Source organism: Camelus dromedarius, chromosome 26 (assembly GCF_036321535.1).
Source record: "Camelus dromedarius isolate mCamDro1 chromosome 26, mCamDro1.pat, whole genome shotgun sequence".
Lineage (NCBI taxonomy): Eukaryota > Metazoa > Chordata > Mammalia > Artiodactyla > Camelidae > Camelus > Camelus dromedarius.
The window spans coordinates 12823147-12849600 of record NC_087461.1 but is presented as its reverse complement, the minus strand read 5'-3'; the positions used below and the strand labels follow the sequence as shown (position 1 = coordinate 12849600).

Below are 26454 nucleotides of genomic sequence, written 5' to 3'. Positions count from 1 at the left end.
TATAAGAACCAAAAAGATGAATCTGCTTGCTTATCATTCTTCTCTCTCAAAATATCACATGACGGGGAAACTCATTTTAGCCAATAGTTACTATTTGTATAAACATTTCAAAAGTCAATTCTCTGGCTTTTCAGTAAAATATACACATAAAACTAAAAATTCAGTAAAAGTAGATATAAGTAAGAGTAATAAAAACATCACGCAAATTGCTCAGGTTGACCACAAATTCTTGTTAGCAAATCACAGAAATGTACCAGGTAGTCAGTAGGACACAATCCCTCTTTATGTTTTAGCTGGAGAAAAGGATCTGGGTTGCCAATTACTTGTAACATTCCTGCAATTTCTGTGCTGTGGATGGACCATAAGAAGCTGCATGGTTCAGATCACAGTGGTTATACACCTAGAGGGTAGAGCAAGAGAAACTTTGCCCACTAATTAACTAAATGAATTAAATAGCATAAATGAGTAATTTCCTGTTCCACTACTTTTATGGTCTCATATTGTTAAAATATTTTTATTTTTAGGGTTTTGTGTGTGTGTGTGTGTGTGTGTGTGTGTGTGTGTTTATGAAGAATATCTTTGTGATTTTGATAGTGGTGAACTAAATCTATGAATCCACTTGGATGCAATATAATATCTCTATTAGTATTCTCACCTACGTTCTTATAATACTTCTCAACTTATCCAAGTCTACCTGTATTTCAATATTCTAAAATATTTTATCTCTACAATTAAAAAAAAGAGAATAAAATAATAATTATTTATAAACCACCCGGCTAACCATCTGATAACATCTTGGCATATCTACTTCTAGCTGTTGTTTTTTTTAAAGCACATTTCTCCCTCTAGTTTTTGTAAAAAATGATATTAACTCATTAAAAAGAATTTCAAAATGTAGAAATGTACAAAGATGACAGGTTAAAAGAAATCACTCTAAATATCAGTACCCACAAAGAACTAGTGTAATCATTTCAGACAACTTTCCTTGCCATTAGATTGATAGAAAGCAATGCTTCTATAAAAATAGAGTCAACTAAAATGCTATTTTTAGTAGAAAGTTTTAAGTTTAATTTCACTTAGTTTGGTAAATTCAGAAAGAAAAGAAACAAGGAAAAATAAATTAACTGTTGAACTTCAAATAAAGTTTGCTTCACACAATAGATCAGTATTTCCTAAAAAAGCCTGTCAGTAGTTAAGAAGGGAAGACGTGGGTAATGACGTTTCTTTTGTAACTACAGCTTTTGATTCTGGAGAACAGACATGATTGAATTTTTATATAATCTGAGGCTTTTAGACCTCACATACTTCCTTTCACGTCCCCATTCCTCACTTCTTATTTCTTTATATTATTATTTTTATATCCTAATGTTTAATAACATACTTTCTGTTGTTAGGCAACATACTTCTGTTTGGTATCAGTTCAACATTTAAATGAATTAAGTGCTTTTTAGGGACCTTTTCCCACAGGGTCTTCTTCTCTTGAGTTCTCTTTTTTGATGCAAGTATTAAGTGACTGCATTTCATTGTCAAATAAGTGGCTCAAAAAAGGCTCACGGATAATATATTCTCTGAGGCTTCTCATATTTGCCATTATGCTGGATGGACATTTGAAGTGGGAACAATGTACTTCCATCACATGCTTTTTCCCTCAGAACTTCGTAGAGACTGTTTCATTGTTCTCTGGCATTAAGAGGTGTATATTTTTTCAATTCTTGAAGTTTAACAGGTATTCTGTATAGTATTTTTATGGACTATGATGGACTCTGGCAGTCTCCATATTTTTCTTCATTTCAAAGAATGTATCTCGTGTTCTATTAGCAATCATCCTTGAGTTGGCTCATCTCTGTCTGCCTTCTTTAACTATCTGTTTTTCTCTAATTGCTTTTCTAAAGTATTTACAATGTTATGTTAATTTCCAGTGTACAGCATAGTGATTCATTTATATATATTTATATATATATATTTATATATATATTAATATATATTCCTTTTCATATTCTTTTCCATTATAGGCTATTACAAGGTATTGAATATAACTCCCTGTGCTAGATAGTAGGTCCTTATTGTTTATTTTATATATAGAGCTAGTATCTGCTAATCCTGAACTCCCAATTTATCCCTCCCCATCCTTTTTCCCCACTGGTAACCATAAGTTTGTTTTCTATGTCTGTGAGTCTGTCTCTGTTTTGTAAATAAGTTCATTTGTCTCCTGTTTTTTAAGATTCCACATATAAGTGATATCATGCAGTATTTTTTCCTTTCTCTTTCTGGCTTACTTCACTTAGAATGATGATCTCCAGGTCCATTCATGTTGCTTCAAATAGCATGATTTTAGTCTTTTTATGGCTGAGTAGTATTCCATTATATAGATCACATATCATATATATATAATAATTATATAATATACATACACCACATATTATATATATACCACATATTACACACACACACACACATACATATACACACACACCACATAAAATATACCACAACTTCTTTATCCAGTCATCTGTCAATGGATATTTAGGTTGCTTCCTTGTCTTCGCCATTGTAAATAGTGCTGCTATGTAATTGTTTTTAATATTAGATGAAAAATCTGCAGCCACTCTGATTATCCCAAGACTTTCCTCTGTGTCAGTAATTCAGTTTTCAAGGGAGTTTAATCTTTTCTTTGCTCATCTGATACATTTGTTTGGCAATGATAGTGTGTCAGTCCTTTATTTCCTTAGATCTGCCATTCCCTTTTTAAAATTCTATTGCTTTTTCATGTTTTCCATGAGTGGCTATTTTATTAAATACATGCTCCTCTCAATCACACCACAGATGAAGCAATTGTGAGAAATTTCTTTCCGCACCTTGGTGTTTATTTGGCTGTGGGTTCTTTTTCTTTTGCACTGTATGCCCCTGTCTTGACATGGTTTTGGAGGTGGCATTTTGCTTGCTCTTTGTTTGTTTGTTTGTTTGTTTTTTGGTTCATGTTTAGGCAGCAGATCTGCCCAACCATTTTATTTGTTAGAGGGTAAGAAAATTGACACTTTTTCTCAGATACTTCAGATCCATTTGTTTTCGCCTCTGAGTTACAGTTCAATGGGTAAATATATCACATTTTACCTATTATTTATGAAATGACAGCAGTGAGTGTGTGTGTGTGTGGCTGGGATAGAGGTGCAGGGATAAGGGGCTCAACTAAATAGCAGGAAGTCCCTGTTATAAATACCTGGGCTCTTGTCTTTCTTCTGAGATTTTGCTACTTGTCAAGTGATGGAGTGACCCCTTTCCCTTGCTTTGGAAAACTTCTTCAGTTCATCATGTAGGTTTGAAGTTCACATTTCTTCAGTAAGTGTTGGTCCTACTGTTTAATAATTTGTTTCACCCATTTCTCAATAGTTTCCATGACTCCTTACTTTTAGAAGAAAAATATAAAGATATGTGTAGACATTCTCAGAACTTCTAACTTATTAGAATTGAGACATATGATATGTCTCTGCTCTAAAATCTGTTTCCTTAGATGCCAGTGTTTTGAAGATTATTGCTTTAGATTATGCCTCTTTTCTTATTTGGTTGCTGTTGATAAAATTTTTTTTGCCTTTTTAATGAACTTTTGCTTTTTTTCTCTAGGCACTGGGAAAGGGATCCTCTGTGGTGTAGTTTTAATGCACCATCTTAGTCTTCAATGGAATCTACCCATTTTCTTGACACACACAGTAGCTGAAAAGATAGCTTTGTGTATTCTAGGGCAAGCCACTCGTGACAGCTGACCCTTCATTGTCCAATGAGGTCCACTCAGCCAATCTTGCCTGCAATGCAGATGTTCCTGTCCGCTTCCAAGCCTTATATTCATCCACCTGAGAGGGACGCCTTGATGGGAGATGCTTATTTTCCAGTGTAAATATGTCATACACACCTCTAAGTTCATCCGTGGGAGTTTCAAATACATCTTAGTTTTTACATTTATTTTCCCTTGCCTGATTTTAATGCCTATTGTTAATTAATGTTTAATTTCTGTTTTCCAAGTAACTTTTTATAGGTCAACTGTATATTTAATGTAACGAAGTAGAGCAAACATAAAAAAGTAAACATTTTATTGTTACTCTAAATGTAGTCTCTTCAATGAATTATAAAAACTCATTATACAATATTAGAATATCTTCTGTATTTTTCCTTACATCTACCCCTGGTGAAACATTTTTTATTCTAAAATGCCTTCCACCCGATGATTTTTATTTTTTTAGTTTTACATATGATAGGATCATCCATTTCTTTCCAATATTCATTTTATTTGTAATTCATGTCTTGTTGCTTTGTCCTCAATTTCAAAATCAGTATTAAAAATAATGATAATTTGGGGGTAGCGTTGTTTTTCCTACATTTAAAGGGAGTGTCTCTTGTGTGAGTGTACAAATTCCACACCCCAGTTACTAGGTTCACATCCTAGGCCTACAACTTACAAGCTCGGTGACCTTGTACACGTTTCTTAACCACTCTGTGCCTCAGTAGTCTCATCTCTAAAATGGGGGTCAAACAACACCTACCTTACGTGTTTGCTATGACAGTTTGGCTCTTTTTTTTTCTTTTTTCTTTTGACTGCGAACACATAAATGATTTCAAGAGAAATCAAGGTTATCAAGAAATGACCCTTAGGTTCTTGATGTGTGTAATTGTGTAACAGTCAGAGACAAATGCCATTTTCTGAGGGAAAGAAGACTGGAAATAATCCAGGTCTGAGAGAGGCAAGACCACAATTTCTGTTTTGGACATGATTGAGTGTAAGGCATCTTTGAGAAAATCAAGAGGAGATGTCCAGAAAGCAGTTGGATTTGTTCCCCAGAAAAAACCAAAAAAACAATGAATAGTGAGCTACTTGTTAACACCTTCCACTTTCTCATCATTTCACTGCAGGCAAATTACCAAAATGCAGAGCAGAAGTCATCCTTTAGAATAGGAATCAACTCTCTGCAAAGACTTGAATCATCTTTTTTTTCCCCCTTTTTCAGTTTTATTAGGTAGAATTATTGCAGTTTGACTGCACATACACATTATACTTTATGTAAATACGTATATACAATACACTGCACCTATTTTTTTAGTTTACATAGATGTACTGATCATTGTTTCTAAGAACAGATTAGATCTTTAGCTTTTTAAACTTACATAGTTATCAAAGGAATAAAGCCAACCACAAAATAAGAGTCAACAGAATGCGGTAATCCAATCATAAAGGTCAGTCAAATGTGCTTACACATTTGAATCATCTTTTCAGTTAAGTTTTATACATGCAGGAAGAGATAGTTAGCTATTTGAGTCACTGCAAATCTTTTGCAACATGTTTTTTTGGACTGCCGACTAATGTTGTCCAAGAGAGGGTCCAAGTGGAATCAAGCAAAATGTCAAGTAGAATATGTTTTCAGGCATCTGTCAAATGTCAATAGAATACTCATACTTTCTGTTATGAGTATGCAGAGCATGACCTATTCTTATGATTCCAGTCATTTGATATTTTTATGAAGATAATACTTGACCCTTCATGCTGAAGATTTTCAAATACTTTTTAGAATATGAGGCTACTCAAAGGTCATGTAAGTTGCCAAACTGGTAAGGCAGCTGTCTACATAAGACTCAAAAGTAACCCACAGCCTGAAAAAATGATACAAGTGAACTTATTTACAAAACAGAAATAGACTCACAGACATAGAAAACAAATTTATGGTTATAAGGGGGAGAGGGGAGGGATAAACTAGGAGTCTGGGATTAACAGATACACATTACTATATATAAAACAGATAACAACAAGGACCTACTGTAGAGCACAGGGATCTATATTCAATATCTTGTAATAGCCTATAATGGAAAAGAATCTAAACAAAATACATACACACACATATATATGTAAAACTGAATCACTCTGCGGTACACTTGAAACTAACACAACATTGTATGTAAATCAACTACATTTCAATTTAAAGGAAAAGAATCCACAAATCTAAAATAATATGCACATGTCCTCACGTGGTACTCAGGTCCTAGAGCCCAAATTGTTTCTCTGAGACAAACAAAAGCATTTAGGGCTTTAAAAGATTTGGGGTGGGGGTAGGGGGGTTGGGGGTGGAGAGGGGGTTGTCTAGAAACTAAAAATAGAATCTGGAAAATGTAAAGATCCAAGATTAGCTGGTATTGAGAGTAGTTTCCTACTTTCAAAGCAGACACAAGGTTTTAAAACTTAGTCTAATCATTGTGTTCAATGGTCAATTAAACCCAGTAAGGGGTTCAACTGTATAAATCAAAGCTCTGTTTCAGTCTTTGTGGCCACTAGGTGGCAAACTTTGCTAAAGAATATGGCTACCATTGAAAAGATTTTTTTTTTTTTTAACAAGGTTCAAACCTTACTAAAAGTATTTAGGGTATAGCTACCATCAAATGTTACAATATTTCCTCGGAGTTCATACTGCTCCTGTAATGAAAAAAGAAACTCACGATTGCAAAATTCTAGTCTTTGGAAATAATCTAATCAGGCTCCCTTTCATTTTCTGGAAAACTGAGGCCAAAAATAGTTGAATGGATTTCTATTGAGTTAGTTGATGGCAGAGATGGGGCTTAAACTCAGGCCTCTGACAGCTCCCTTGAGTACTTTTCCACACTGTTTTAAAAATTACAGCACTGTAACAGTTACTATTATCTGAAGGAAGCTATTCTGGGCAAATATGAGGTCATTCTTAGAGCAGATCACAAAGGGGTTTCTAATTACTCTACTCCCAGACCCCCGGGCAGTCAACTCACTCAGGCTACACTATTTGAAACAACTTAAAGAGGGTCTTTTAAGAAATTTTAGCAAATAGTTCCTCAGATAAGATTTAGGTTTTTTTGTTTTTGTTTTGTTTTGTTTTTTAGGTTCACATTAGTCAGAAAAGATTTGGAAATGTCATTAATCAAAGAATGACAAAAATGAAAAAACTCATGTGGATCTGTGATAAGAAAATAACCCTGGTAGAACTCAGAACTCTGGCTTTCAACAGGGCAGTATCAGGGCACAGGTGGGAGGGCAGTCTTGGAATACCAGCTATGAAATGTTTCGGTTCTGTTAAGTGAGGACTGGATTAGAGTTGGAAGAATTTAATGACACAGTGTCAAGAATCTGAAAGACAAAACAGATTTTAATCAGGGTTTGGATCCGAGCACACTGGATGCCAATCATAAAGTTGTGTCTGGGATGGAGATGAGGAGCTGTACAAAACCAGTTGCCAGATGCAGTGAGGAGGAGTGTTTCAGGAAACAGTCTCCATGTTTCCAGCCCTAAAGTCAGCCTACATCTGGGCAAGGAAACATCAGGAGCAAACCAGGGTACGCGCTGCGCTGCAGAACGGGGGGCCAGGAGAGCGCGTGAGGCTGCAAGTGTCTTTTCACGAGCACTCAGCCATGAAATCCTCAGTGAACAAAGCCTAGACTTCTCAGCACAGCAAGAACACCCTCTGTCTGGGCCGATTCCTGCCTATCTTTCTACTATGATTCCCCATCAAGCTCCACTCTGCCCTCGGCGCACTAGGGCACACCACCACACTGCAGTGTCCCAGGACCCCAAGGCAGGAGGACACGTGTCTCTCCTGGATAACTGGTACCAGTTTTGAACTGGCCTCCAAGTTCTAATTTCACAGCCTACGCTCCACCGCCAAGCCCTGCCTGCCTCAGGTCTTTGACGTACCTTAGTGCCAGCAAACAGGGATGGTGAGTCTCTGCTTTAGGTTTGCAGTCTTACCCTCACACCAGCAGGAGCCTCCTGAGCTCTGAGCAGGAACACACTGGAGACTTGGGGGGGGGGGGTTTCAGCTGGTCTGATGGGCACTCAGTGACAGCAGCTGACTGCGTGGGACAGGGACACTGACTAATCCTCCTGAGCTCAGGGCACCTGCTGGCCATGTTTAAAACAGGAGTGGAGACAGAGGAAGGGACACAAAAAAGATTTTTTTAAACCCAAGTTACTACTGAAATGAATTTTCGAAGAAGATTTGCTGTAATATCCGGCCCATGAGTCAGTGGATAAGCTCTGGGAGAAGGGGCCTTCTTTTATACTCTTTCATACCCCACAGAATCTAGGGTAGTACTTCTTTCACACATAGTGGGAGCTCAAAAGATGCCTGCTGATCAAAGGCAAGTTGCAAAGACTTAGCACGATGCCTACCAGTTAGTGCTTAGTAAACGCTTGGATCTTTTAACAGTGACCCTCAAAGAGTGACCCAACTTCTTTACTTAGAGTCACAGTTTTGACGGAGCCTGAGAGCAAACTCCAATCCTCAACTCCCAGCCCAGTGCCCTCTTCCCCCTTCTTCCCCCCCCACCCTTTTTAGGACATTATCCCTTTTTTTAACCTAAGAAAAAGAAACCTAGCTAGACAGAGGAATAGAAATAAACAGATGTTTCCACTAGAGACTAGCTCCCAAATCTCAAGTGCTTACAAGTTTTTAAAGCAACACACAAAAATCACAGTGGAAGGTCACTAAACACATCAAAGTGGCAACATTTCTAATAACCTGAGAGGCAGACTCAAGTGCTCCAACCTCTAGTGTAAACTGCGGTGCAGGAATCTGCCTTGTGCGACCTCAGTGGTCCCTGGAAGGACGGCCACCCCGGGAACACAGTGTAGAGGCTCTATGATCAGTGGGCGGGGCTGTGACGCCAGACCCTCACCAATTTCATGTGAAAAACACGTGTGTGGAACATATCTTTGTGTTTTCCCAAGCTCTACAAACTATTTAAAAGACACTAGGAAATGCATTATGCTTTTATGCTTTTAATGAATACACAAAAATATTGTTTTCTTTTAACTTTCCAAAAAAATTGCAGGAGGCAAAGATGACATTACACAGCTCACTGATGCCACTGGATGACACAAACTCATTCTGAGGCCAACCATTAAAGTATGAGATTAGCAGAATGCTGACCCTGTAGAAGAATATTTTTACAGATTCAAAGATAAGTCAATAAACTTCTTAAGCTCACTAAAGCAAACATTGCAAACCATGAATTGATTGAAATGATGAAATGAATGAAATGATTCATTTCTCCATACTTTGTGTACATTCAAGAGGGTGTACCACTGGTTAAGCATGTGGCTATAGAGCCAGGGTTGTACTCCAGATCTTGGCTGTGTAACTGTTGGACAAGTTACTTAACGCCTTCTGTTTCTAAATTTTCTCTCCTGTAAAATGAGAATGGTAAAAACCAAAAAAAAAAAAAAAAAAAAAAAAAAATTCTGCATAGGTCAGTCATAAGAATTAAGTAGGTGACTACATATAAAGGTCCCTGGGCAGTGTTAGTGTATTAGTGATAGCAGTCTATCATCTTCCCTGTAGGCTAATTCTTCTTACTAAGCTTCTAAAAAGGTCTTTCAGTTATTAACCACCACCCCCAAAGAAAAAAATTCATAAAATATGTATCATCGTTATCTTCAAAAGAGAGCTTGAAATGTTTTGTATAAATACCTTTGTGATTGTTTTTATGTGCTTAGGGAAGGGAAGTAAAATAAAGCCAGTAGAGGAGAACTTCCAAAATAAGGCATTAGTATGTTTCACATGGGGGTTTGTAGGTAGTTTTGCAGATATTATCACCATTGTGGCTAAGACTTTTATAAAAGAAATGTTTCTTGTTGCTTATAAAGAGGTTTATGCTAGAAGTGTTGAGAGCTATAACTCCTAGTTTAAGTCTTGAATAAATGACACAGAAAGCAATCAGAGCTCCTGGAGAGAATCAGGGAAAAACAGAAAGGTATATCTTCATCATTCTTTTTTTTTTTTAAGTTTTTTTTTTTTTAATGGCAGTACTGGGTACTGAACCCAGGACCTTATGCATGCTAAGTACATACTTTACCACTTGAGCTATACCCACTCCCACCCTCTACCTTCCTCATTCTTTACCTTTGAATCACACAGCTAAAGCGCATAAAGTTTCTATTTTAAAGATACAGCTATCAATCATCAACTAACACATCATTTAGTTTTTATGAAGTGCTACTTAAGGTGCCAGTGAAGGTGCAATGGATAAGAAACAGCAGGGGCCTTTGAAGAGATGGCAGTCTAGTTAAGAGAGGATTCAAATACACACAAGGGATACACAAGATAAAATACCTGATTGCAACACCGTGAACCGTGCATTATGGCCACCAAACACCTAGGATTTGGGGCAGTATTTTTCAGTTTGCATTTAGACTATTCCTAGCCAGAGCCACTTCCATATATGCTGTTAGAATTAAAACAACAACAAAAACTGAAGTTCTCAGCAGTATCCTTTCACTCCAGCCAACTAACCTTTTTCCTTAACTGACCTGGGCTGCCTATGATGGATATTGGGCACTTTCCTATTTTGTTTTTCTTGAGGAACTCCCAGGTCATTTTAATCCCTTCATGTACAGAAATGTTGACTAGAAGCTTCAAAAATGTAATGCAACATGCCCTCACACTGGATCTCCTCCCTTGGTTGATTTCTGGTTCCCATGGGACTTGAAATGTTCATTTATCATTTAAATTAAGGAAATAAAGGACATCTATGAAGAGGTTTGACTAAATGATGTTCAAGATTCCTTCGAGATTTAAATGTCTATGATTCTTTAAGAATCCCATGTTTTGCTTCAGTCAGTGTTCATAGATTTTTTTTTCCCCAAGGAAAAACTAAATTTTTCTCCTGATTTTATTCTTTGTCTCTTATTAATAGTTAGTACCATATATTTTGAAAAACGTTTTTAAATCTCAAGAGACAAGCACATACACTAATGCTATGCGATGTCTTTATTTACTGGCAATAGTTCTAATTGTACCACAGCTGATAAAATGGCCCCATGTTATACTCATTTGTCTAATCAATAATCACATAAAAAAGATGGAGGTGGCAGATGAGAGTGACAGGATGGTCTCTCCCCAGGGTGGAGCTCATTCTTTTTGCTTTTATTTTCCAGCTTCAAGGAAATTGTACACTATTGCAGTAATGTATGCTGTTGATTTCAGATGTTCTTGGAAGTTCTACCTCTTCTCCCCCTCACTGTTCCATTTTGGATGGCACTGCCTGTGGTGGGGAATGAGCAAGTCCAGGATGCCAGGTCCCCCTCCTAACTTCCGCCCAATAATGTTAGTCCTTTTGAACCTATTGTGGTAACATATGATGTCAGTAATTTCCTCTATCAGGTATTATAGTGGCTGATCTTGGAACATGACCAATAAACTAAGAATTGGTTACTGAGTGATTCAGGTTAAAGTAATTGCTGTCACTTGACTTCACATACTCTAGGAAGATTTGAGGCTGACTAATGGAGGGCTAAATCACAAGTCTTCTTTGTGTTGATTTTCTTTTCCTTTTGTTTTTTGATTTGAAAGTGCGTGCTTACTTGGAAACATTGAAGGAGCTACAGTCATCATCCAGTGTTTCCGAATGGTAGGACTAAAGTTATACCTAATTTTATTTCATTAAACCTTAACTCAAATTTATGCAACTGCAGAAAAAGAAATAACTCAATCATAAACATCCTTTCAAAAATGCTCTGACATGATGGCTCAGCACTGGTCAGTGCCACACGGAACTACAAACTAAATTCCAAGTGTAGAAATCTGTAGCTAAGAATGAGGAACTTTTACCACAAAGAGAAGCGTTTTCTTTTGATGTAGCCAATATGATACCCACTAAAGAACTCCCTTTAATGAAAAAAAAAAGTCTCTCATTTTGTTAATATTTTTGCGATGCCAAATATTTTAAGTATCATTATCATAAAAATGTAAATACATTCCTCAATTTTGATACCTTACCAAATAAAACCAAAAAAAAAATGTTGAAAAGTGCACTTTCTATTTGCTTTGTACAGTGCTGCTTTAAACTATTTAACTCCATGAACTTTAAAATCCCACATTAAATTTGGCCGGGTACATATCTGTGGTCTTATAAGACTAATTTTAGATCTCTGCTATTTTCCCAAGCAGAAATACAACTAAAGTTTTGAACTTCTGCCTCAACCCCTGAATATGGGAATAATCATTCTTGTTTTCTAAGAATAAATAAATAAAATCGTGTAACTGAAATTCTGGATTCAGGCTTCAGATTGGCAACATTCTGATCTTCTTTTCTTCATTAGTATGTCAATATTACCCATACTAATGAGTAATAACTAATTTTTCATACTAATTATGCCAAGATGATCCACATGGCTCTATAAGAAACACAATTGGGATCTTTCTTCCTACGTATATATACCTATTTCCCACTGTAAACATGCTTTTTAAAACTGCCAGGAAATCTATTAAATAAAAAAGAAAACAAGTGAAAATTAGGCACTGTACTTAAAGCGTAAATGGTGTGAGATTTAACGGCAAGTCATAGACTAATCTTTGTCCCCATGTGCACTTCTAAGTATTGTGACCACTCTGTGTAACGTACAAGGTCACACTGCGAGGACAGAGCAGAGCTGGGATTCCAATAAAGAAAGTTTGTCCCTCGAGGCCACATCCTTCACTGTAATCTACACTGCCTTGAACAGTGCACAAGAGACTTTCCATCTCAACAAGTCATCAGATAACCCACCCTTTTTGACTGGAAGGCTTCCATCTGTATCCGGAACATGACTTGGTGGGAAGCTCGTCTTCTCTTCTGATAGAATGTAAAACTGTTGTCTGCCACCTTTTCCTCTTTTCAGAAGGTACTTTGAAGATACCACTCCCTCACTCTTTGGATAAACAGGTTTATTAAGATGGAATTAAGTAAGGATGGAATTGAGAAAACATGGAGGATCCTATTTCTGGGCTTTTCTCCTCTGAGTTCACCCTCCCAACTGGGCCATTATTTTCATCCATCTCTTTGATCATATGACCTCTGGTACAGAAGCTTCCAGGGGTGTCAGCTGCTCCCATCTATGCCTTCCCTCCTGGCCAGCCCTCCTGAACCTTCCAGTCTCCATCACCCCTCTGAGAGTGTCTCCTACCCCTCTCTCAGGCAGGGAAGTCTTGCCTCTTATCCCCCCTTTTGCTTTGGATAAACCCTGACTCACTTGCTAAGACCCAGAGCCAAGGGCATCCCATCTTAAGTGAAGCTTTACTAAGCCCATTATATAATGAAACATAAAACTGTTACTAAAAGTTCAAGAAATGTGTTATCATTATAGTCTTTTCCAAAGGAAGGCTTCCTTTTTCTGCCTCTAACGTGGCGATTAATACCAGTCTTAGGGCTCTGGGTGAGGAAACCATTTTAAAGTGGCCATTCTCTTGGTTTTGAAATTGCAGCTACTAAGTAACCCTCCCTCCAGTCTCCCTTTTTTTCCTTATTTCCAGGCTGGACAGTAGCATCGTCTGAAAGAAACCCAGGAACACAGGAGCTGCATAGTATCGTAAAACTTGGAAGCAGAAGACCGAATGTCCTGACCTTACTGAGGAGCCTGTTCTGCATGTGAAGGAGGGTTGGTTGTGATGTCCCCTGAGTTTCTGGGTGAAATTTAAATGACATTAGAGCCATGAAAGCTCTTTGTAAACCATAAAATGATACACAAATATAAGAGAGTAGCCAATCAGGGTTTTAATTCTTTAATGATCATTCAATTCACCACACACTTAAGAATCTTAAGTGCTGGAGGTGATACAAGCAAAGAATAGAAGAAGATGACATTTTAAACCCCATCTATGTCCCTTACTAGCTATTAAGGGTCAGAGCAAATGAAGGAATGGGAAGCAGAGGACGGTCTATAAGGGGCATTAAAACAGGGCTAAAATAATTTGGGGAAAGATCTCAGATCTCTCAGTCCCTCTTAGAAAGCTGACAAAATGAGTTCAACTCCTGCTGAAATGGTCCACACCAATGAAAGGAGATAGAAAAGCATCCCTCATCATTGCCAGCCTGCTCCCCACTAGAAACATGTGTTAAATATTTGAATATTATTTGAAGATGGATCAAGGTAGAGCCTGCGTGTGGTGTCACAAATCCTGGGTCAGTCCCTACCCAGGTCACACTTCCCAGAACCATGATTTCCTGTCCTGTAAAATGGGGGACAGACTATTTATTGTGAAAGACTATTGTAGTATGGTTGAGATGACATATAAAATCCTTATACTGCATATGGATTTAATAAAACGGAAGTGGCTTTGAAGCTATAGCCGTATTTCTGCTTTCTTCCCCCTCTTCTCACCCTGCCAGGGATTGTGTTGGGACTCCTCCCAGTATACGAGAATACAGTGGATCACATCTAAGAAAAAATAATTTATTCTCCAAAGCCAGACCTGAGCACTAGCGGTTCACGCATAATGAAGGAAATGGCATATGCACGCCTTGGTCTGGAGGGCAGAGAAGCTCTGCTGATGCCAGAAAAGGACCAAGATTTGAGAGGAGATGAGCAAAACACACAGACATTTTTGGTACCCATGCTAAGCTAATCTGGAGAGAGGTCAGGAAAGGTGATGGGCTGGGGTGAGATGTGCTGGAGTCAGGATGTAGGTGGGACAAGGTGGACTGGGAGGGTTAAAACATTTAACCCCTTTCTGCCCCTAAGACTCCAGAACTTGGCTTCTCTGCAGACCATGGAAGCCTTAATAAAGTCATGACCTGGGGAGACTGAACTCCAACACTGGATTGGTCATGGTTCTGGAACCCACGTCTCCTGTCCCCAAGCATAAACTCTGACTCCATAATGCAAGAGACTGAGGGTCATGGGGTCCTGTTCTCACCCAGGCTCCATCGACTCACTTTAACCTGATCCAAACTGCACTGCTGCCTAAGTCTCCCTAAATGAGAAAATGAACATCTGTTCCAACCCCTCAGGGGTTAGACAAAGAAATCCTTGGGGAAGCGTAAAGCAGCTACCAAGTGAAGGGCTAGGAGTCAAGCAATCTTATTCAATGGAATGGAATTCCTTTAGATTTGTGCAAAACTCACTTCTCAAAATTCACTTCTCTAATTATGTAAGCCTGTTTCCTATATGCATGCTGAGCTTGCAGGCTAGAAAGCAATTTGAAATTGGGAGACAGAGGAAGAAACAGAGGGTGGGTCTTCACAGTGATTCAAGTTCAATAGGGTTGAGTTCAAATAAAATATGTAGGATTACTTGCTCCAGATTTTGGTAGCCGCTGCATGCAAAGGGGACAAAATGCAACAGTAGTATTAACTGAGCTTGGTTTAGGAAATCAGAGCATCGCAAAGGAGTAATATTTTATTTCTTTATTTTATACCTTAGTATAATTTGTTCCTATTACTAATCTCTAGGTTTATCTAAAAGTATTACTTAACGAGCTAAACCTATTATGAAAAATTATAATATGCCGAATTTTCTCAGGGCAAAAAAATGAATATAAATAAATTAAAAAATTTCAAAACAGCCCTCTTCACTTACAGTGTAGTTATATGCTACCAGAAAGTGTTGATAGTGAGTACTGTCTGTTTTTTTGGTACACATTTCACTGGATACAAGAGTTCCCATTTTCTAAAAGGCTTAAAAATTTCTGTTTCATTAAAGAAAAAAACAATACCACGAGGAAATTTAAAAGAAAAGCATTCATGCAATGGGATTCTGTCTCTAAAATTGAAGACAGGAATGTTTCTTAATACAAGTGCAACTCTATTTTTAAAAAGACTAAAAGGAAATAAAAATGTTAATAGTGGTTGTGTCTGGTGATAGAGTAAAGATTTCTTTGGTACTTTTGAATTTCTCAGTAGTGAGTATGTAATATTTTTATTAAAGAAAGTTTCTTAATGTAAAAAATGTGGAACGTTCTCTGTCTTTTTCTGCATAAGTATTAAAACTACTTTTTAATTACAATTACTCTTAAAAATCTTGTAAAATACTTAAATCAGTAATTACTGAACAAGAAGAATGTATTAAGAGTACAATCTTTTGCTTTCACACAAAATTTAAAATAGTGCTAAAATTTCATTTATTCATTTAACAAATATTGGCTGCATATTCATTGCTGACTAGCCTCTTTAAGGATATAATATCTACAGAGCTGTGAAGTTGAGATTATTTACCTCAATTATCAAAAATCAGTATAACGTAAGTAGAAGTGCTGAAAATATGATTAAACCATCATTCATATATGAAGGCCAGATATGTGAAGATTAAGTAAAATGTATCAAAACAATAGAATTTTTTTTGAAGCAAAATTAGTAATTCTTAGAATCCTGTTTGAATGGTTTCCCCTGGCTGGGTGTGATGCCTGTAACATATGCAGGTGATTGACAGCGAAACATGGAGACTTCTCAAGTTGGGTCAGATGGGATTCATCAGTCATATAAATAGTTAACAGTGGAAAGCATGATTTTTGAGACAAGTTTCACATTATTTGTATTCCATATACTTTTTGACCTTCACACTACTTTTTTCCAATTCATTCATGAATCTTTTAACCTAGATCTCTGAAAGACTGGAACTATTTAAAAAAGAATCTAATAACAAGAGCCATTATCACACACTAAAAAGTTACCAGTGATTCTTCTGGTGATGGGAATGTAAACTGGTGCAGCCACTAGGGAGAACAGTATGGAGGCTCCTTAAAAAACTAAACACAGAACTACCACATGATCCAGCAATCCCATTCCTGGGTGTATATCCAGAAAAGATAAAAACTCTAATTTGAAAAGATACTGTACCCAAATGTTCATAGCAGCACGATTTACAATAGGCAAGACCTGGAAGCAACCTAAATGTCTATGGACATATGATGGGATAAAGAAGTTGTGGTATATTTATACAATGGACTATTACTTAGCCATAAAAAGAATGATATAATGACATTTGTAGCAAAATGGATGGACCTAAAGATTATCACACTAAGTCAGACAAAGACAAATATATCACTTATGGGTAGAATATAAAAAAATTATAAAAATGAACTTATTTACAAACCAGAAACAAATTCAGACATAGGAAATAATCTTATGGTTACCAAAGGGAAGAGTGGAGGATAAATTAGGAATTTGGGATTAACAGATACACACTACTATGTATAAGATAAACAACAGGCTCCTACTATATAGCACAGGGAACTATATTCAATATCTTACAATAACCTATAATGGAGAAGAATCTGAAAATATATATACATTTAAAAATTGGGGAAAAAGTTAACAGTGATTTTTTTAATATAAGCAAATATCCAGTCTGTGTTCACATTTTCCCTATTGTTTCAGAGCATTTGCTTTTCAATCTTTTGTTTAAGTCAGGATCTAAATAAGGTTTATACAGTGCAACTGGTTGCTGGGTCTTAAATTTCTTTCATTTGCAGGTTCCCCACCATCTCTTCCCATGTTTCCCTTGCAATTTGGTTACGGAAGAAAAGTAGCCATTTGCCCTGCAGAATTTTCTGCGTTCCTGGGTTTTGCATCCCTGTATTTTCATTTTACATGAAATCTGCAGTGTAGATGGCTAGTTAGATCTAGAGACTTGACCAGATTCCTATTTGACTTTGGCAAGAACTCTACAGTTAGTCATACTGTGTACTCCCACCAGGAGGAACGTGATGCCAGCTTCTCCCTTTCTTTGTAAAGAATGTATAGCAACTACTGATATCACTGCCTACAGCCAATCAGTCATCAGGACTGAAGAATGGTGAAATCAAAAGTCTTAGATTCTGTCTTCATTTATTAGCTGGAAGACATCTATGAAAAGCAACTCCACCTCAATGATGATTTAGTCGATGCTACTTTTGGAAAGTAAACAGTGCCATTTTTGATAAAGATACGACCCAAAATGCAGTCCAAGATTCTGGATTGGCTTCAATGAAGAAGACAAAAACTATATTAAGGGAGAAAGAGATATCTTTTTCAAACATTTTACTTCTTTTTAACAGATTTACCAAGGTCTTTTAAAGTGCTTTTAAGTGCTCGCGGGCAACAAGTTTCTTCAATAGAACCTTGTGAAATAACTAATGAATTCTAATAGAAGCAAACAACAGTTGTGGGAATTGGCAGATGGGAGTGTGGCAGGAGTACCAGTAAATCCTTCATTTCCATGTTGCTCTGGGACACAATCAATATTATTGCTCCTTGTCCTTGGAATGAGTTTTATACTTGCACTGGAATAGGAAGAGGTATTGAGTTCTGAAAATCCTAACAAATTAAGGAAAAGGATGGAGAACTTTGGGAGCCTCTACAAGGGATCATCAAGTTGCCTGGCATTTAGTCTTTCTTCTCTGTCTCAGCTGAGCACCTCTCTAACCCGAGCAGAGCAGCCAGCCAGGCAGAACTGCCCCATGCCCCATCCAGGCTAATTTCTCTATATCACAAACAAGACTGTATTTTCCTAAAAAAGGGAAGAATTCTTTTTTTTTAAATTGAAGTACAGTCAGTTACAATGTGTAAATTTCTGGTGTACAGTATAATGTCCCAGTCATGCATGTACATACATGTATTCCTTTTCATATTCATTTTCATTGAAGGTTATTACAATATATTGAACATAGTTCCCTGTTCAGTTTACAGAAGAAACTTTCTTAAAATTTATTTTTACATATAGGGGCTAACATTTGCAAATCTTGAACTCCCAAATTTATCCCTTCCCACCCCTTTCTCCAGTAACTATAAGATTGTTTACTATGCCTGTGAGTCTGTTTCTGTTTTGTAGATGAGTTCATGGTGTCCTTTCTCTCTTTCTTTGTTTAGATTCCACATATGAGTGATATCATATGGTATTTTCCTTTCTCTTTCTGGCTTACTTCACTTAGAATGACGATCTCTAGGTCCATCCATGTTGCTGCAAATGGCATTACTTTATTCTTTTTTATGGCTGAGCAGTATTACATGGTAAAAACATACCACAGCTTCTAGGCATCTGCCGATGGACATTTAGGTTGCTTCCATGTCTTGGCTACTGTAATTAGTGCTGCTATGAACATTGGGGTGCATGTATCTTTTTGAATTAGAGTTCCCTCTGGATATATGCCCAGAAATGGGATTGCTGGATCGTATGGTAAGTCTATTTTCAGTCTTCGGAGGAATCTCCATACTGTTTTCCATAATGGCTGCACCAAATTACATTTCCATCAGCAGTGCAGTGGGGGAGGGGGTTCCTAAAAGGGAAGAATTCTAAGTTCATCCTTTAGGATCCTCTAGAGTATAGAATAAAACATAGATAATAATATCCCATAAGTAGTTAGGAAGAGAAGCTAAGATGGAAAGTAAAATGTGTCAGTGATTAGGTGACTCATGGAAGCTCCTGAACTTGCGGGAAATGCAAACATTAAAACTGATCAGAATAGAATACTCGGACTTCCCCAAGTTTTTATACTCCAAAGGATGCCCCAACAGGGCTACTTCATCTATAGGTGAAATGCAGAGCCTTATAGAATTTCTAACATGTCTTCTGTGCTGGCTCACTTCTGCCTTTGACAGCGTGACCCAGGGCTGTGTGCATCAAGAGGGGACATGGGAGAAGGATCAGGAGGCACATTTTCCGATGAGATATTTACAAGTTGAGGGGGAGAGGGTACAGCTCAAGTGGCAGAGCAAATGCTTAGGATGCATGAGGTCCTGGCTTCAATCCCTACTACCTCTCCTAAGAATAAATAAATACGAAATAATCCTAATTATCTCCCCCCACCAAAAAATAAATTAATTAAATAAATAAACTTTAAAAAAATAAAAATAAAAGTTGACAACATCTTGTCCTCAGAGCCTGACCTTTCTGAGAAGGTCAAATGTCTTTGCCAACTGCACCTGGAAACTGAATCATCAGGTCATCTGATTCTCTCTGTTTTTCACCACCAGCTCAAATCACTTCTTTCCCCACCCTCAGAGAACAGTGACTGCTGAGTCACTTTATATTTGAGGCAAAAAAGGAACAAGTTATAAACAACAAACCTCTGAGATTCGCCTGTCTTCCTGTAAGAACAAGAGTGGAAAAATACCATTCTGAATTCTGCAGGTAGAAGTATTTATCATAAGAGATAAATTTCACACACACACAGCTGATTGAATGGTTGTGCTGTACATCAGAAAAGAAAAACTCTCAGAGACTCCATTTTCTCATCTATGGAATAAAAAATTTACGACAGAGAATATTTCATGCCCCTTGGGAGCTAAAATTGGAAGAATCTATACTTTTACCATTTCAACGGTACTGAACTGAATTAAAATCAATGAGGATCAATACAGCAGGAAAACAAATCACTTGTCAATTTGACTTAATCGATAGGTAATTTCACTGAATTGATTAGTCAAAATGATACATTGCCATCCCACTAATGGCAAAAACAGCTTCGGAGTTAAGTCACATTCTAGCAAGGAATTTACATTTGTTACCAATTAGTCCAACAAGAAATATTTCTCTGAAATTGCTGATGACAGGTTCAACCAAAGTCATCTGCTGAGGCTGTGGCCATCCCAGCCCCCAAGCAAACAGTTAGAATTCAGTGTTCCCCAAAACATTTAGAACATCCCACAAAATGTAATCCGGGGGTTAAAAAGCGCATCAATCCTGACACAGAATGATGCCCAAGATACAAGACGCTCTTTGTGCTTGTGGGAAATTCCAACTGAAAGCTGGAATATGAACAATCATCCCAAGCAAGGAAAGACCATTAAAGGTGATTAAGGGGCAGAGCATCTCCTGGGGTGGAGGCAGGGCAACAAGAAATGTTTTAGCATATGTGCTGGCCTGGTTCACTTCTCACCTCATCTCCCACATGCCCGCTGCCTCCCTCCCTCTCCACCCTAGCCACGCGGTCTTCTAGGTGTTTCAGAACACACTAGGCAAACTTCCTCCTTAGACCTCTGTCATGGCTCTTCCTTCTGCTTGGAGCATCTTCCTTTTGCATATCTGCCCAACTTCTTTCTCACCTCTAGCTTTGCTCAAAAGACACTCTCTCAACACGGACTACAGGACCTTCCCACAGAAGACTGAAATGCACACTCCCAGGCTCCCTTATCCTGATCTCCACTGTTTTCTGCAACAGTTCTGAGCTTCTGCCTTATGAAACAATAGACTCATTAGGTTTACTGTTTAGTGTATCTCCCAATAAAATGTAAACCCAAGAGAGCAAGGAATTTCCCAGGGTGGATACAGGTTAACAAGAAATGTTTGTTCACTGATGCATTGTCCCACGTGCCTGGCTCACAGCACATGCTAAGTAAACATTTGTTTAGTAAATGGACGAAGAAATGAATGAACAGAAAGGATCTATTTATGGCTCAGGAAGGATCTCTGGGTTACTGCTCTAGGAATTGGCTAACTTGATCCAAATGAGTAGACTGGTTAATGAAATGCACTTCCATCCTGACTGGGTTACCTTGTCACTGGCCCCCTCACCCCGGTGGAAATCTACACACCAATAAATGCGTTGATGCCAGCTTTTAAGAAGCTTTTCATGAGACTTTTGTTTTGGAATCTGGAGAACGGCTGAATTTCAAATAATGGATATGTATTTTTTTAACCACAAGAAGGGTTTTGCAAGAAAAGGGAAGGAACCAGCAGATGGCGCTTCAGGCTCCTTCCCCCAACCCCAACTCAGAATACCATTCATGCCATTCTGTACAAACTTTCAAAAACTAAAAAATAAAAATAAAGTGTGTGTGTGTGTGTCTACAACAATGAAATGTTTTAGAATCACTGAACAAGAGGTGTTTTAGCACTCAATTTCTGACATCACTAGCCAAGCCAGGTGCCAGTAATGGCGCCAAGAGTAGCAACCCTAAGACCTGCCCACTAGTGATGAAATAACCAGGTATTTTTCATTTTTGCTTATAACTCAAGGGACTGAAGGGATCTATGAAAATGTCTTTCTGACAGACTTTGCAAGAGAGAGTGTCATCCTCAAGACTTAGTTTACACTGAAATAAAAAGAGAATGAGGGAAAGAGAGCAACTAGGAATTTCAAAGGTACATATCACCCCAAGCCTGACTATGTCCAGCCCAGCAAGACTTGATCTCTGTAAATAAGAAACAACAAAAACACCTCCCTGCCACCAGCATTGGACTAAAAACAAAAACAGAAACAGTGGTTTACAGGCTATTCTTAAATACCAGCATGCCCTTAGAGGTCAGTGATGTGGGGGTGTTCAGGAATGAGGGGTGGCAACAATTTGTGGCACCTTTTTAAAGATCCATCTCTCTCCAATTCAGTTCATCCAAGCTGTGCTCACCAAGAAATACAAATAAAACACATATTCATGAAATTCCAAGCATAAAAAAAAAATCTGGTAACGAACAGCAAACTTCAGCCCACGTAGAACCATAAAAAATTCTGGTGCATTTTCATTTTTATTTCTTAAGAGCTTTCCAATCCCATCACATCTAATTCAAAACAACCAATTTTGTCAAAATGCATTAGGAGAAAAAGGCTGGGCTTCAGCCTCTACCCTGTTTTTATCAAAAGCAGTTTTGAGCTCACTTAAAATTCTTTGCAAATCCTCAGATTGGTCCCAGAAAGGCCTTATTCCCAGGGGGCCTCTGAGCTGAAGACTGTGTGGAATGGGGCCAGAATAGCAGGAAATGTCTGGCCTCCCAGTCAAATCTGCCCCAATGGTTATGAAAATCTGGAAGAGACCAGGCCCCTGACTTAGATTAATGTGATGGCCTTCAAAAATGGTGAAAGTCAGACCCTGGAAGAAGTAGCCAAGTGTGTGGCCACTTCTGAAACAGACATGCTTAAGTTGAGCGTCACTGCTCTCTTAGGAGGGAACACTAGATGTCACTGCTCCCATGAAATGCCACATTGGGGACCTGAAAGTAACAAGAGAGAAGTTCACTGTGCCTTTTCCTCCAATTGTCATGATGTGGGCACTGGAGGGTTAGCCCTGCACATGGCTGAGAAGGCCTAAGGATTTTTCACCAATTTTTTTTTTCTTAAAAACTCAAGCCATGCAAGTAATAAGGATTACTTTTCCTGTAATCATTAGTATTAAATACCACCTTCCTCCTGGCACAATCTGGACAAATTATCCTGGAGCAGATGTGTCATGAGTCCACTGAGCCAAGATCCACAGACATAGCCATACTAGCTTTTGCGATACCGAAACAATTCCTTGGCTTATAAACCATTACCACTCCAAGTCCCCATTCCCCAAGTTTCCCACAATATCTACTGCCTGGATATTTCCCCAGGACCCAACAACTGGGTGACAAGCTGTCTCAGCAAGGCTATAGTCGGGGACCCTCCCAGGTCAGTTGTGAACTGTTTTTGATAGCATCTCTGTATAAAACAAAAATGGATGCAAAAGTTCAGTTTCTCTGCTTGTAATACAATCCAGGCAGAAACACTTGTTTCCAAGTCACTTCCAGGATCCTCCGCAAGTTTTTTTTTAAAAAAGTGAACTGGAAATAAAGTCACAGAAAATGAAATGTGGGTACCTTTCAGGAGAAGGTTGAGTGCTTCCACTGAAATAACCAGTTAAAAGGTAAGTGTGAAAAAAGAAAATGTAAGTATAGAAATAACAGTATAAATGAGAGCAATGATGCCAGATACAAACTACAGAAGCAGAAATTTTGGAAATACACTTACATGATTTCCTGTGTGTTTGTGTGTAAAAATGACAGACAGATAAATAGTTCCTCAATCTTGCTGTAATTTATTTCTTTCATTCACCCATTTTAAAGTTCTTTAAATTAAGAAACCTAGGCTGCCAAGTAGTTTTAAGGACATTTATAGATACACACAATTTTACTTTGTTTATCAGAAAACAAAATGAATAATTTGTTTAAGTCTATCCCTATGTACTTGGGGAAGAAACTACATACTATATTGAATTTCAGTATAAGTGCAAATACGCAACAGGAAAAATACAAAGTACTAGGAATATTTCATGAAAGATGTACATTTTAATGTTCAAGGTGGAGTTTGGAAAATAACCCACCTTATCATTAACTAATTTTTCTCTGTTCCTAGGTTGCCAACCTCTAATCAGAGAATGACAGGATGTGAATAATGGATGAGCATGGGTTTCTACTGCATTTGTAGGAGGTAAAGTTTTATTAATAGAAATTTAAAAGAATATTTCTTGTTCAAAAAGGAACATTTAGGATAATCTGAGGAAATTATCAGGAGTTAACCTTTCATTTAAACATATTTCATAGGCAGTCTTTTAAGTATTTTAGTAAATACTACTAGGAAAAAAATCCTTATAAAAATGTAATATTAAAAAAAGACCTTAGGACCAGAATGATCGCACGGAAAATATCATGCAATTCATGAATCTATTTTCACTTGCTAGATAAATCTAAGGCAAAGTTTACTGTGTTTACATTTCAAAAAACAAAACCCACAAAATTTACATGCTTAATAAAATATGCCATTTTAATAGCCAAGACTGCACATGCAAACATCCACTATTGTAGGATGAAAATCAAGAAGTCTCATGAAGCCTTCCGCTGCGGCAGCCATGGCTCTGCAGTGTCCCGTGGCCATGGGCCTCAACAAAGGCCACAAGGTGACCAAGAACGTGAGCAAGCCGAGGCGCAGCCGCCGCCGCGTGCGCCTCACCAAGCACACCGAGTTCGTGCGGGACGTGATCCGGGAGGTGTGTGGCTTCGCCCCTTACGAGCGGCGGGCCGTGGAGCTGCTCAAGGTCTCCAAGGACAAGCGGGCCCTCAAATTCATCAAGAAATGGGTGGGGACGCACGCCCCGCGCCAAGAGGAAGAGAGAGGAGCTGCGCAACGTCCTGGCCGCCATGAGGAAAGCGGCCGGTAAGAAGAATTGAGCCCCTCCCTCCCGTCTGTGCATAATAAAACCTTTTCTGAAAAAAAAAAAGGCTCATGAAATATTTTTTCCTTTCAGAACTTTTGGCTTTTTGTTTTGTTTTATTTGAGGCTGAATAAACTGAGTAACAACTCTTTTTTTCCCCCCTACGTAGTCACAGGGATGTGCCCTGACTTGATTCAGCATCCTCATCTACATGCACCTGTGGGGATTCTTACCTGTTTACCCTGTTACCTGGGAAAGAGGAGTTAGGGCTGTGAAAAACAATAATAAAGAATTTTGTGACACTTTTTATCTATCAGAGATGGAACCTTCTTCATCATAAAAACATTAAAATTCATCTTTTGGGCATTGAATGTCCAAAAAATTAGGGGATTATATTACATATAAAACTAGGTAAATATTGGCAGGGGAGGGTATAGCTCATGGCAGAGCACATGCTTAGCATGGACGAGGCCCTAGGTTCAATCCCCAGTACCTGCATTTAAAAAAAAAAAAAAAAAAAAAAATATATATATATATATATATATATATATAAATAAGATAATCCTAATTACCTCCCCCCAAAATGTAGGTGAATATTATTAAAATGTTTTAATAAATTTTTCCATTTTTACAGTCAGTTATCAGTATAAATGATGATAAGAGGACTCTCTTTTTAAAGATAAAATCTCAACCAGATCAAGCACTATAAGCCAATAATATTAACACTGTATACAGAAAATTAGAATACTGGGAAATCAAATGGGAAAAGTCTATAGTCAAGAGGTCAAGAGTTCAGTATGAGTTGGATCTGCACAGTGATTTTTAATTTAATAAATAAAAATCAGTCAAGAATCATGGAAATACATCAAGAATAATGTAAGTAGCTAGCCTGTGACCAAACATAGTATCTTTACATGTGTTATCATATTAAAAAACTTGGGGCCACGTGGATGAATTACTCTTATTATTTCCAGTTCATAGAAAAAAGAATAAACTAAGGCTTAAAGGAGAAACTAATTTAAATCCAGAGAGTCATCCTCCTGGTTTTCGACCATCAAAACTCTGATCTGAGTCTGGATGGTTCTCTTGGCCGTTAGATTATATTTCTTCACAAGTAGCCTAAAAAAGACGTTTTGGGGTGTGTATGACCACAGTGCTATAGACCAGAGAATAATTTCCCACTCCATTCTCTATAGCAATTTCACTCACAAACTCAGAAAATTGGATGTGCATCACTGACAAATGCATCAATGAAGCTGAACACATTTCTACCAGCAGAGCATTTTACCCAAATCCTTTTGTTTGTAGGATAATTTCCATTATGGAATGAAGTGAGGAAATTATTCAAAAAGTAGTACTTTTGAGGCTTCTAAAATGAACGTGTATTCCAAGCATGACTTTCAGGCACTATGAAATGAAATAGCACCAATTTTTGAAAGAGCGAAAACAAGGCAATCTGACAGGTTCTGAAAGCCAGGGGCTGGCTCTTTGGTTCTACAGTGACTGATGTACAGGTGTACACAACTGCACACAACACACTCTCAAAGATGAAAGGCATGGTAATTGCCAGTTCAGTGTTGTTCAATAGATGGGGAAACCAAGGTTAAGGACTCATTTTACTGACCTGAGTCCACGCCACCCCAAGGGGGTCTACCACGCCTTCCTTTGTAAGGAAATCAGCTCTAGGGGTTCCCTGTGGGTCCAGGCTTTGAGTCATGTGACCTGCTACCAAGAGCCACAGGTGAACAAACCAGAAATGAGTTCTGATTACATTGCTTCTACAAGTGACCCTCTAGTTGCATGAGGTGAGCATTTATAGAGGCAGGGTCTTCTATTCCT

General features: G+C 37.9%; 1 protein-coding gene and 1 pseudogene across 6 annotated transcripts in view; one reads left to right on the top strand and one right to left on the bottom strand.

The window, feature by feature from the left end:
* CACNB2 (calcium voltage-gated channel auxiliary subunit beta 2) overlaps positions 1–26454 on the bottom strand; it is a 347650-nt gene that overhangs the window by 252680 nt on the left and 68516 nt on the right. The window lies entirely within an intron of this gene.
* Positions 24313–24631, top strand: LOC105095766 (large ribosomal subunit protein eL36-like; annotated as a pseudogene).